This window comes from Myxine glutinosa, chromosome 1 (genome assembly GCF_964187855.1).
Source record: "Myxine glutinosa chromosome 1, kmMyxGlut1.1, whole genome shotgun sequence".
Lineage (NCBI taxonomy): Eukaryota > Metazoa > Chordata > Myxini > Myxiniformes > Myxinidae > Myxine > Myxine glutinosa.
The window spans coordinates 223763588-223776839 of record NC_136261.1 but is presented as its reverse complement, the minus strand read 5'-3'; positions in this window follow the sequence as shown (position 1 = coordinate 223776839).

The following is a 13252-nucleotide window of genomic DNA, read 5'->3' as shown; positions in this document are numbered from 1 at the left end:
GACACAGACTAAACGATTTCCTCTTACTTGCAAGTTATTGTGTTTCCTCCCCCTCTTCTCTCTCTTTCCCTCTCTCTCTCTCCTTCTCTTTTTTTTGTTTTTTTTGTTTTGTTAACTCATTCCCTTCCTTCTTGGATCGAAATATGGCCCGACGAGCCCATTATCCCTGCATTTCCTTTTTACCCAATGTACCCTTCTCTTCCATGAGCCTAGATTTTGTATTCACCAAAAGGTAAACAGCGACTTAAAGCAATAGGATCTGTTCAATCACAAAAATGATTATCTATCAACAGATTAAATACTAAACAAGTGCATCGTTTGTGATCATTCAATATATTCAAGAATACAAAAAGCTGAAAACAGTATGGCAGTCTCATCAAAATTGTGTCTATATATGAAGACAACAACACAACAACAACATGCATTTTAAGGCCATGTCTATATATGAAGAGCAGGGTAGTATTCTAAAGCCTTGAATCACAAATACAAAAAAGCTGTATTCATTTTATCATTACATTTATATTCATTAATGATTCACTCAAACACGTTTTTATACAAATTGCAGGTGTTTTCGACCATTTGAAAAACTTGAAAGAATTACACCTGCTCAACAATCAGCTCTTGTCTCTCCCACCAAATCATTGCCTAGGAGAGCCAGAGGTTTGTTTTCTGTGGTTATTTTTTATTTTGGTGCAGGTGCATCTGTATAACAACAACTGTGACAACTGTGATGTAGTTCTTCTCGATTTTAAAAATCACTGTTATTATATATAGCACCAAAAATAATTTCAGGACTTCAAAATTGTATCAAAGTTGAATATAGTGCACAATAATCCAATAAATACCAACTTTTTGGACATTTTTCAATATATAACTATAACGAATTAGTTAGAAAAATATTTCCATACCGATTGTGTATTAAAGAGGTTTTGTTATTTATTAGAGTACTTGCATTGGGTACCCAGTACCCTGGGGTACCCAGCGTTGCCCAGTACTGTTCTAATCATCTTGGCATTTTGAAGAAATCTAAATTTTGTTTTTCTTTCTATTTTTTTTGTGGGGGCCTAAAACACTTTACTACACCCACTAAGAAATGGTGTCAGGGATCATTTAATATTACCTTTCACATACCTACAAAGACGTAGGCACCATAGAGTGATTTTAAAAAAGCGAATTTTCTTTATCAAAATGTTTTTTTGCCTAAAATGAATTCCCCGAAACTCACTGATGAAACACTGGAAGTTTGACGAAGATCTGTTTGGCCATCTCTTAGAAAAATGGCGACACAGACAGACAGACAGAAACGGCTCTCTTTTAGTATAGATTGGAAGCATGTCATTCCAAAAATTTGAACATATACCAGAGGCGTTCAAATATTAAATAATGACATTTTAATAATCTCTTTAATGGCCACCTTTAAATTGAGTGTTTTATTTATAACAATGAAATTGATCTGTGTACAATTGTGAATCGCTCTATGAATAAGTGTTATCGAATGATAACAATACATTTACTTGGAGACTTTCAATTATGCATACAAAACAAGACCGGAAGTCTAACAGCGGCGTAGCCGTCTTGAAAAATATTGAACTGAGGGAAGATCTACTGTCATCTAGATTATATCCCAAAAGGATTGTGTACGTACCTTTTTGTTGCAAGAGACGTAACGCCGATGCTTTTGATATTTGATGGTCATTTTAACAATCAGTTTTTTGTGTTTCACACAGAAAGAAAAATGTAAAGGTAGAGCATGGCGATTGTGATATATGACGGGTTCGACGATTTGTTCGGCGTGAACGGCATATAAATCAAAATGGCGGTGTGTGGAGAGTCAGCCGCCGTACTGCAGTAAAAATATCAGACGTAATCGCATCACCCTGTCATGTGACCAGATCCTCAGCTCTGATTGGTATATGTTTGAGGGGACATACATACATACATACATACATACAGATGGACAAACAATGTTCTAGACGGCTTTGCCCTATGGATGATAGGTACCAAGCGAGCCGAACCCAGACCTATGGGTGGAGCTAGCAATACTGCAGACCATTTTGGGCGATTTTTTTCGTCACTTCAGATAACTCTGCCTATTTTCACGGTTCTGTTGTGCGATGAAAAAACGACACAGGGATTACCGTACCGTACCGTGCCGTACCGTTCTGTGCAATGGAAAAGCGCCATGGTATCTGCTCCAATGTACCCGTCTGTTCGTTCATGGGTGGGCTTCCCCCATTGAGGGAGTGGCTTGATGATGATGTGAATCGTCCTTTTCGATGAATCTCTTCCCTTCGTTGGCGTGCTCACTATAAGCATTGTGTGTTGAGCGATGGCTGTATAGTCCAATTCGGTACCCAAAGCGTCTACCACAAACATCGCAGGTATAAACTGGTCCTTGTGGAGATGGATGTTGGCAGGTTTTCCTTTCTTGCCTCCACTGTCTCTCGATAGCAAGTCTCCCACATTAAAAGTGGTCCAGGCCTTTGCGGCAAATGTTACGCCAAGCTGACCTGTTTGTGGCCTGATGTTCCCAGGTGACAACTGGAATGGCACAAGATTTGTGTGGACTTAAGGACATCCTTCTTTGTCCACCACGTGACCGTTTATCAAATCTAAGTTTTACATAGTGGCTACACCCGTTCTGGGAGGGGCTTTACAAACAAATATCCACCATTTTGTCTCTGCCTGTGGAATATAAGAATAATATTTATTAAATAATAACGTTTGGTTTGAATCAATTTTTAAATTGTAAAGCGAAGTGTATTTGATACTTTCAACATTAAAAATGAACAACAGACGTAATAAGTCAGTCAAGGGGGGTTCTCCACCCTCCCTCCTCTCAATTTAAATCAAGTCAAGGTAGAAGTGTCACTTTTCACCCCACCCTCCCTGCTCAGCCCTGTGCACTGTGTGCATTGAGCAGCGGTTGGAGAGGAGTGAGAGATTGGAAAAGAATGAGGGGTTGGAGAGGAGTGAGGGTTTTGAGAGGAGTGAGAAGATGGAGTGGAGTGAGGAGAGGAAGGAGAGGGGAGAGGATAGTGAGGAGGGAGATGAGTGAGGGGTAGAGAGGAGAGTGGAATGGAGAGGAGAGTGGCATGGAGGGAAGAGGAGAGTGGAATGGAGAGGAGAGTGGGATGGAGAGGAGATGGAGAGGAGAGCGAGATGGAGACGAGGGTGGGATGGAGAGGAGAGGAGAGTGGGGTGGAGAGGAGAGTGGGATGGAGAGGAGGGTGGAATGGAGAGGAGAGTTCAGGTGGGGGTGAGGGAGGAGATTGAGGAGTAGAGAGGAGTGAAAAGGGGTTGGATACGAGTGAGAGGAGTGAGCGCAGTAGAATGACAGGGGGAGAGTAGGGGAATGAGTGAGAGGTGGAGAGGAGCGAGGAGTCACATATTAAGTGAAGTACATAAATTGTGAAGATTACAGCATTTCGGGATCTGATGAATTGGCAGTATGCATTTTGTAAAACTCTTCGTACAGCATCTAACAGTCCAACTCAATATGTCCAAATGTCATGCATGTCTCTGCCCGTGAGTTTCCCATGGGTACCACACCAGTATAAATATAATAGGCTAATGCCGTCAGCTTTGTCTCACCCTGAAACACAGAAATGCTCCTCGCAGAAAAAAATATTCAGCAAAAGTTGCTTCAAATTAATCCCAACCTACGGGAAAATTGTAATTTTTTTCAATCAGACCAAAAATTGAACCTGGAAAGTGTATAAGGCAACAAACCGCTGCTTCAATTGCTCGCAACTTTTTCTTTGTTTTGCTGTTAAGAAATATGATGATTTTGGTATTTTGCAATACTCCATACAGTATATTTAATAGGCAAATGCTGTCTGTCTGTTCCCCCCGCTCCCTCCCCCCAAAACACGGAAAGTTGCTTCTCGGAGATTAAAAAAAAAAATTATGTTAAGTTGCTTCTAATTTATCCACACCTACAGGAAAATTGTAATACTGCCTCAACATAGCTCTTTCAATCAACCAGCGCAATAATAAAACACTTCATTTTTTTTTTTTTATCGTGTGATTTTTACACCACAGGCTTCCAGCGAGTCGGAGTATAATTACTGTAATTTCATATTCTCATGAGAGGCACTGTGTGGAGTGTATTTGCAAATTGTCAGTGTCAAATGATAAACTGGGAAAGAGATACAAAGCTGGAATATAAATATCGTCAGTTTTGTAATTATTTGTGAGTTTTAGCCTTGCTAATTCTAGAAGGGACCGGAAAAGCTATTATGTAATTGGAGTGAGTGCGTGTGCGTACGTATGCGTCGTTGGTCGTTATCTCCCGATGCGAGTTTCAGAAGGTGAAGAGGAGTCCACCCAGAGCTCGAAATATCCACTTCAGTTTCAGTAATGAATTACCATTCATGGACCAAAGGGTTCGCCTGGAGTCCCCTCGACAAATATCCCAGCGAGGATCTGCATTATGAAGCACTCAATCCTGTTGTCATTATGTCGATAATGGACAAATGAAAACTAGGTTTTATGGGATTTCAACCTGGGGTCGGTCCTATATCATTGTGGGCTGCTTGGATGGGAGCATATTTGGTACCTTTTGATAATAATAGCAGGGCCTGCATCACACTTAAATAAATAATCGATAAAATTTCCCTCCCCAATCCTACCCATTATAAAATATATTGTCTGTCATCATAAAGTTAGTATTGGAAAAGATAGGACATCAAATAACAAACCATCCTCAGGATACTGAAGTCACACAAATCCATCTGATGTTCTTGTTTCCATTTCATGTTCTGGGAGAGATAAGAGCTGGTTGGACTGCAACACTAGCTCCTTTAAGTTCTCCAGTTGGTCGAAAACACCTGCAGGGAGAGTCTGCAGATTGTTGTAGTTCAAGTCGGTGTGAACTAATATCATTACCATTTGTATTACTAATAAAGTCCACAATTGCCTTCACTTTAAATATCTTGTGAAATATAATGATTCTCAATTCCATTTTCCAGTTTTATTTTTGTTAGAAGTACTATGAATATTATATTTTATCTTTGAATTAAAAGTATCCAATAAACATAATTAAAAAACTAGAACGCCACTCAGTAGAGCGCATACTCCCACCGTCGGTCAAGTTGGAATAATACGTTTTGTTTAACATCCCCTCTGCCCAAAACAATAAATGAAAAAGAAAGTAGGCCCTGTCAGAGAATTAATTTTGATATATCTCGGAATTAGAGGAGAAAAACATCATTTAAGAATAAGAATAAAAGCTTCAATGCAGTAAAACAGAAAAAAAAATCCCCAAAAAATTGCCAAAAAAATTCCTGGATCCGGAATAATATCCTGAGCTTCACCAAAAACTAAACAATTCTTCCTTATCCCAAGGGCAATCATCCCACCAACTTTCATCCAAATCCGTTCAGGACTTTTCCAGATATCTTGTTCACAAACACACGAACACACACACACACACACACACACACACACACACACACACACACACACACACACACACACACGCGATCGAATGCATTACTCCCTAGCGGGAGTAACTAAAAATACAGCTACAATTATCCACTAAATGAGTAGCTATATAAAAAAGCTGGACTGTCTGTCTGGCTGTTTGTCCAGCCCTGAACTACTCCCTCAGTTTTGGGACTCGTCCCACCAAATTTTGTGTGTAACATTTTGATATCCCAGCGGATGTCTTGCGGAGGGCGGTTGCATAAATTTCTAAATACAATTATGATTTTGAGCTTTCTCCCATACAAAACTGCTCTCTCTCTCTCTCTCTCTCTCTGTGCATGTAAACTCATTCATGGGTTCGGCATTCACAGTTTCGCCATTTAGTGCATGTGGAAACATTCGCTGGTTCAGTAATAGCTCAGTACAATTGAGATTTTTCGTTTCCACCCAAACAACGCTGCTATTTTTCCAACCTCAGGTGGGTGGGAGTTTACATAAATTTCTCAATACAATTATGATTTTGAGTTTCCACCCGTACGAAGCTGCTCTCTCCGCATGTAAACTCATTCACGGGTTCGGCATTTGCAGTTTTGCCTCATTAAGGAGAGGGAGCATTCACTCAGCATGTGGGAACATTCACTGGTTTTGTAATAGCTCAATCCAAGTGAGAATTTGCATTTCCTCCCGTATGCCTGATCTTTCTCCCAAAGATGGAAAATAAGTCGAGGAATACAGTCTAGCAAGAAGTTTTGCAGTGAATTAAATTGTCTGCATGTAGACACATTCGGGGTTTCACATGGCATTCCCTGTTTCCACATAGTCTGTATCCATGTAGAAAGTTTTTCCATCGACATCACAGCACTTTCACTTGAGACATTTTGCTCTTTTTCTGTATTAACCCATTTCCATCATCATGGTACCTAAGAGCCAATCCCACTTCGTGGCCAACGCCATCGTTATCATCATCATTAAAGGGACACTGATTTTACACAGTGCTATTCCCACAGTTTTTCGGACCAGCTCCACCAAATTTTCTGTACAGCTTTGGCATCCCTGCACGTGTCCTAAAGTGGGTGAGAGTTTTCATACAAATTCTCAAAAAAAAAAAGTGTTTTTTTATTTTTGACTTTGGGCTCCCACCTTCATGGCTTCCCACTTTGGGCTTCCCACCAACATGGCCACCTCGCTAGTAATAAGTATATGTCTATACTGACACGGTTTTTTTTGTTTGTTTTTTTAGGTATTAATATTGGAGTCATGAAGGATAATCATCATTTAGTAAAAAGCATGTGTCTGCTGTTTTGCATCATCGCTGGGAGCACGCTGTGTCACTGATGCAGTGCCCCCAGGAGGTTAGAGCAGGAATTTGGAATTTGAGTGCCGCGATAGCTCGCCTACTCTTCATGAAAACACCATGGGATCTTTAACGTTCCCTAACTAATGCTGGTGGACAGGACGTCCATTTTAATGCCTATCCGAGAGACGACACACACATTGATGCCTTGCCCTACTTGCGGAACACCAGGATGACAGTTTATAGCTGGACTGAGATTCTAACCCAGGTTAGAGAGCTCAGCATTGAGTGCGAGTACCTCTAGATTATATAGTCGGCTACTCCACCATGAGTCCTGTCATCGAAAAATAAACCGGAGATACGATCAAAATGATTAACCTTGATCATTGTACATCACCAAAATCGATGTATTGAAATCCAAAAAAAGGATGTCACTAAAATCAAAACGATCTCAAATTATTATCCTTGGCTAAAATGCATGCAATAAGGCATGCAACCTATTTCGGATGATCATGAAATTCTGCGAAATAGAACCTAAATTGTTCAAGACATGCTGAAAATATTATAACGATATAAACATAAAAAATGTATGTAGATGTACAGTATGTTTTCCTTATAATTTATCATTGTTTAGAAAAATAAAAATGTCTGTATTACTTGGACAAATTTGATTTCAAAAAAACATCTCGTTTGTACAAAATATTGGGAGCCTGGTGTTGGCTTAGCAGTTAGGGTGCTGTCTTGGGATCCGAAGATCCTGAGTTTGAATCCTGGTCGATCATTGAATTAACGCCAGGGAGGTTGACTCAGGCTGTCATCCTTCTGAGGGCGGAAAATTGAGTACCAGCTTGCTGGGATGAATGTGCCAGTGTGTGCCCCTGTTTCGAATAGGTACACCGTATCCCTGCGTGTCTTAAGAGGCGACCAAATGATTGGCGTCAGGAACGGCATCTGGCCAGGAAAACATTGCCTCAAAAATGGAACCATGATGGTCGTCATGGGGCCCGCAAGGCTAACCCCCACTCTAGTCGGGAAAATGGCCTTAAAAAGGGAAAAAAAAATTCTACAAAATATTGGAACGCAATGTTTTTCTTGATTATAAAAAGGGTGTTGAAGATAAGTTGTTTTTGTATGAAAGGGTTTAGGCTCATGGTGGATCTATAAACCACAAAGGCGGAAGGTTAACAGACTATCAACATCTGATCTGCTGTACAACCATCATTATTCTTCACTATTATTACTTACTAGGGCATGCCCGTACTATATATAAGCTAGGACGTGCCCGTACGTGGGTGCCCGTTCCTTGCCAAAAAAAAAAAAAAAAAAAAATTTGTGTAGGGGTGTGTGTGTGTAAACATCCTAGGGCGTGCCCGTACGTGGGTGCAAAAAAACATGCGTGCAAACAACAACAACAACAAAAAAACTTTGAAACCACGTGGCAGTAACGACCACAGAACCCCCCCCTCTATTTACATGAATGGTTTGGTCCATTCGCAACGACCACAGAACCCCCCCCTCTATTTACATGAAATGGTTTGGTCCAAAGCGAACGGCTTGCGGTGTTTGGTAAAGAAATCGCCATAGCTCGGTAACTACTTGTCCGATTAATTTCAAACCTTGAAAAGGCACATCCTCGGGTCCCCAGCAATATACCTGGCAAGTTTAAAGTATATCGGACCGGTAGTTGTCGAGAAACAGCGGTCACAGACAAACACACATACACACATACAAACACACATACACACATACACACAGAGATTAATGGAATTATAGATAGATTATGATTATGATAATTATTATCATTACTAGTGAGTGAAAAGTCCGTCAAAATGACGGGTTGGAACAGCTTATTCGATGGTACAGCCTCATGAGCATGCCAAAGTCTGAAGCCTCAGCCGAGTGTCAGGTGTGCCAATATCTTCTTTATTTATTAGACATCATACAGATGTGAATGAACACTCGTTTTACTCTGCCTGCATTGTACATCATGTGCAGCGAATTTCACCTCCATGTGCCTTGTATCTATTGTTATTTAAAATAAAATTAAAAAAACTTCTGTACACCGCTCTTGAGGCTTGGTTTGCAAGCCACCATCTACAATTCCAATAGAAATATGTGCAAAACCATCGTCTACAATTCCAATCTAAACATGTGCAAAAAATATGTTTTAAAGGAATCTATGAAATCCACTTAGGCTATCTACACCAGGTGTTCAAAGGTTATTTGAATGAGATTTTTCGCAATAGTTTGAGACATACCAAAAAAGTATAACGTGGCATATGTATATAAAATTAAATAAACATTTACATATGTTATTGTGATTAATTTTATTTTATGTTGAATGTTTTTTCAAAAAGCGTTGGCCTTTTTTTCACGATTGTTTTTACACAGTTCATAAAATGTTTAACGCCCCTCAATTAGGTACATTTTTATTGACACCCTTGAATTACACACAAATCACACTCAACAAAGGAGTAAAGCAAGGCTCAGGCATGACGTTAATTTTATTCTTCTTGAAACCAAAATTGTACAATGCAATTTAAATAGTTGTATCGACCCTTATAAACAACAAACTAATAGTTGCTTAAGAAGGTGTAAATACAAATTATGAATGCAGCTGCTGTGGGTGAAGCAGTGTGAAGCTGTTGAAATGCTACTTCATTAGGCTGTGAAATGCCTTGGTGGGGAGGCTGCTCAGCTTGTTAGTGCCGAGGAGCAGCCTGAGTTTCATAATTTGTAATACTAATATTTGTAATAATCATATAAATAATCAATCACTTGATTAACTTTGTCCTAATTCACACAGATTAATGTAAAAATAAAACGAGATGTGTGTGTGTGTGCCAGTAATGTCAGTAGCAGAAGTGTAATGTAGAAGTGTGGGTGTATGCTTAGAGGAAGGTGTTAGGTTTGAGTCAGTAAACCTGCTCTGAAAAGGACAAAGACTGTTCGTTGAAAGCTTTGGCATCGGTTTGCAGCTCTTTTTGAGTCTTAGGTAGTCAAATTAATTGTGTGTTGTGTGATGGCTGTACGAAGGTGGGTGATGAGCAGGAGAGCAGGTGCCAATGAAGGGAAAAACTTGCACAGAGGAGCGATTCAAGTGGTAGAGGTGTGTGCTATCCATCTCCCATTCTCTATTCCTATGAGCATCGTTGGCTGCAGGTGCAGTAAATGCAACGTGAAGTCTGATGCACAGGTGCAGCAGACTGGCCAGTTCGGCGGTATGATGATGGCTGCCCTTGATGTTTAAAGTGACACAGTTATCTGCAGATGCTTGCAGTGATGCCTAAATTGGTACCGATGACATCATCATGAACATATCTTATTCTCCATGGGGAGTACTTGACAATGCACCATGTTAAAATTTTCCATGGAGCGGTTTCAGAGCTATAGATAGGTGTAACCTTTTTCGATTTTCCAAGACGGCGCTTGTACCACGTGACAAATGACATCATAGTTATCATTTAAAAAATTTATACAGGAGTCGCCGCCCCTATGGTGAAAATTTCGTGACCATTGGACTAATGGTTACAGAATTTCGTTTTCATACTGATCAGGTCAAGCGTTGTACTTGTCGAATTATGACGTCATAATGAAGGCACCAATGACATCCTAATTGACATATCTTATTCCCTTTTCAGAGTACTTGACAATGAGCCATGTTTAATTTTTTTCCGTTGAGCAGTTTTGGAGATATGGAGGTTTAACGTTTTTCCAGCTTGGCGTCCATAACATGTGACCTATGACTTCATAATTATGATTTTTTGGTTCACGAGTTATCAAGTGACCACTATGTTCGTCATGTGTGTGCGTCTGCCTGTCCGCAGCATAACTACCCGATGATATCATCCGATCTTGATGAAACTTGGGTGGGAGGTTGATATCATGATCTAGTTGTGTCCTGCCTTGAGTGGGCGTATTTCGCCCATTGTGGGCGGAGCCACGCCCGAAAAAGATGCCTTTTTGGGGGGTAATCGAGTTCAAGCTACATCTTCTCCGAGGGAGTTGGTGGAATCTGACAGGGGTTTCGATATTTGGCTAGGCCAATGCCATGTGTCTAGCCCCACGGAGCTCGATTTTTCATTTTTCATGTTTCTTTTGTTTTGTTTTTTCATTTTTTTTTCTTTTTTTTTCCATTTCATTGTGTAGCTAACTAACCTCATAACTGATTATACATTATTTTATATCTCATTTCAAGGTCAGTAACCTTCGTTTTGACATTTCCGGGCCTGGCCTGTCCGGGCCTGTTTCAGTTATAGTCTGTCCTTTGTCATTGAATACCGCTCGCTCGTGAACCATCGTCGTCTCCTGACTTGTTTAAATCTACAGGTGGAGGCGCTCCTATGGAAAACATTTGTGTCAATCAGACCAATGGTTGCCGAGAAAATGAATTGTAAAAATGCAGACACGTTGCCTAACCGTGCTTTTCGCATTTAATAAGTGCAGGGAAATGACAATCAGATTTTAAAAAGTAGATAAAATGTAATTAAATATCATAGAAATAGTACCTCTGATATTTCATACTCCTATGTCTTTTGTTAGTTTGCTATATTCTTATTGCTCCACTACAACTTAATAGACACATTTTGCAAAATACGCGATTATATACAAACATTTTATATAAAATTGCTGGGCATAAAGTATTGTGTTATATGATTTTGTTCAATTTCTTAAACAATATCAGAGGCTGTATTCAGAAATCGGAAACAACTTTAATTCTAAGCCTGTCACATTTTATCCTGATATATTGTAATGAATCAATCCCTCATGTTGTGCACATTCATTATCCTCCGCCATTGAAGGTGGGCGGAGGTTATGTTTTCACCCCTCTGTTTGTTTGTTGGTTTGTCTGTCTGTCTGTGAACAGGATATCTCAGAGTTGTGGACGGATTCGGGCATAACTTGGTGGAGAGGTTGGGTGTGTGACGAGGATGAATTGATTCAATGTTGGTGCATATTTGAGACAAATTGATCCGGATCGGCGATTTAAAAAAAGATATTCTTCACCATTGAGTAATAGGGCTAAAACTAATATATAGCACGATATCTCAAAAAATTATGGACGGATTTGGGTGAAACTTGGTGTCCAAATTGGGTGTGACAAGGCCAAAATGAGTCAATTTTGGTGAAGATCTGAATACGGATTCGGATACGAGGATATTTAAATGTTTTAAGTGATTCTTCACCATTAAGAGATGGGGCTAAAAATGATATATAGCATGATTTTTCAAAAAGTCTAGATTATTTATGACAAAACTAGGTGGATGAGTTTGTTAGGCAACAAGAACAAGCCGATTAGATTCTGGTTCAGGCCGGGATCCAGATCCAACCTATCAGTGGGATACAATCCATAAACTGTTCAGCTTGGCAGAGGTATGCGCTCTACCGAGTATCTTTCTAGTTTGCCCATATTATTGTAGGTGTTAATTAATTCACAGCTTAGACCTGTTTATCAATAAACCTGAGAGCAATATCATATGAATGAAACCCCACGGCGTTTCAAGGCTTGAGTAAATTAACCCTTCTAAATTTGGATTGGAACCAACTGCAGACTCTCTCTGCCTGTGAACCATTCTTTAACAATGCATTTGTTCACATGGACCATATTGCACATTGATGTTCAAGTTGACCATTTGTTTGCCCATGCACTTCCTCCAACCAATGGATGAATTTGTTCAATATTAGATGGCACAAGTCTTGGTCGATTTAGTTGCACCATTCCACAACCTTAGACCATTCATGCATGTACTGTCTCTGCACAATGCACTCAACACTGTATTCCACAGGATTATCTTGATATAGATGTGTGGTGCAAATAATCAAGTCCTGCTCACACCAACCTGCAAAGAAAAGAAAACAATTTCATGGGCCACCTATGTATGGGATTTGAACCTGGAATCATCAGCATTATGTGTTATTTTTACCTGGTATCCCAATATCAGCATCATGCTCAGACTGGAGCTGCAAACAGTTCTAAAGGCTCAGATCTGTCGATAAAGCAAGTAATAAAAACATTTTTGAAAATGCAGAAGGATGTACGGATGTTACTCCAAAACGTATGGAAACAAGGTAGGGATTATCACAAGAATGTCCTATGGTATATGACTTTAAAATATGGCTGCCAAACCACGTGACTGATGATGTCATCAATTGTTTTTTCTTGACCAATTTATCTCTAGATCGCGCTCAAAAAAATTCATCCTGATCGGATCAAGTGTCCTACTTGTTGATTTATGATGTCATAGTGAAGGCAGCTATGACATCATCATTGACATATGTTATTCCCCATGAGGATTACTTTACAATGAGCCACCTTTTAATTTTTTTTTCCATGGAGCGTTTTCAGAGATATAGAGGTGCAACGTTTTTTCGGTTTTTACAAAATGGCGCCTGTACCACGTGAGCAATATTGTCATAATTATCATTTTAAAATTCTACAGGAGGAGCCACTCCTATGGTGAAAATTTTGTGTCAATCGGACCAACAGTTGCAGAGAAAACGAATTTTAAAGGCAATAAACCCGCAAAA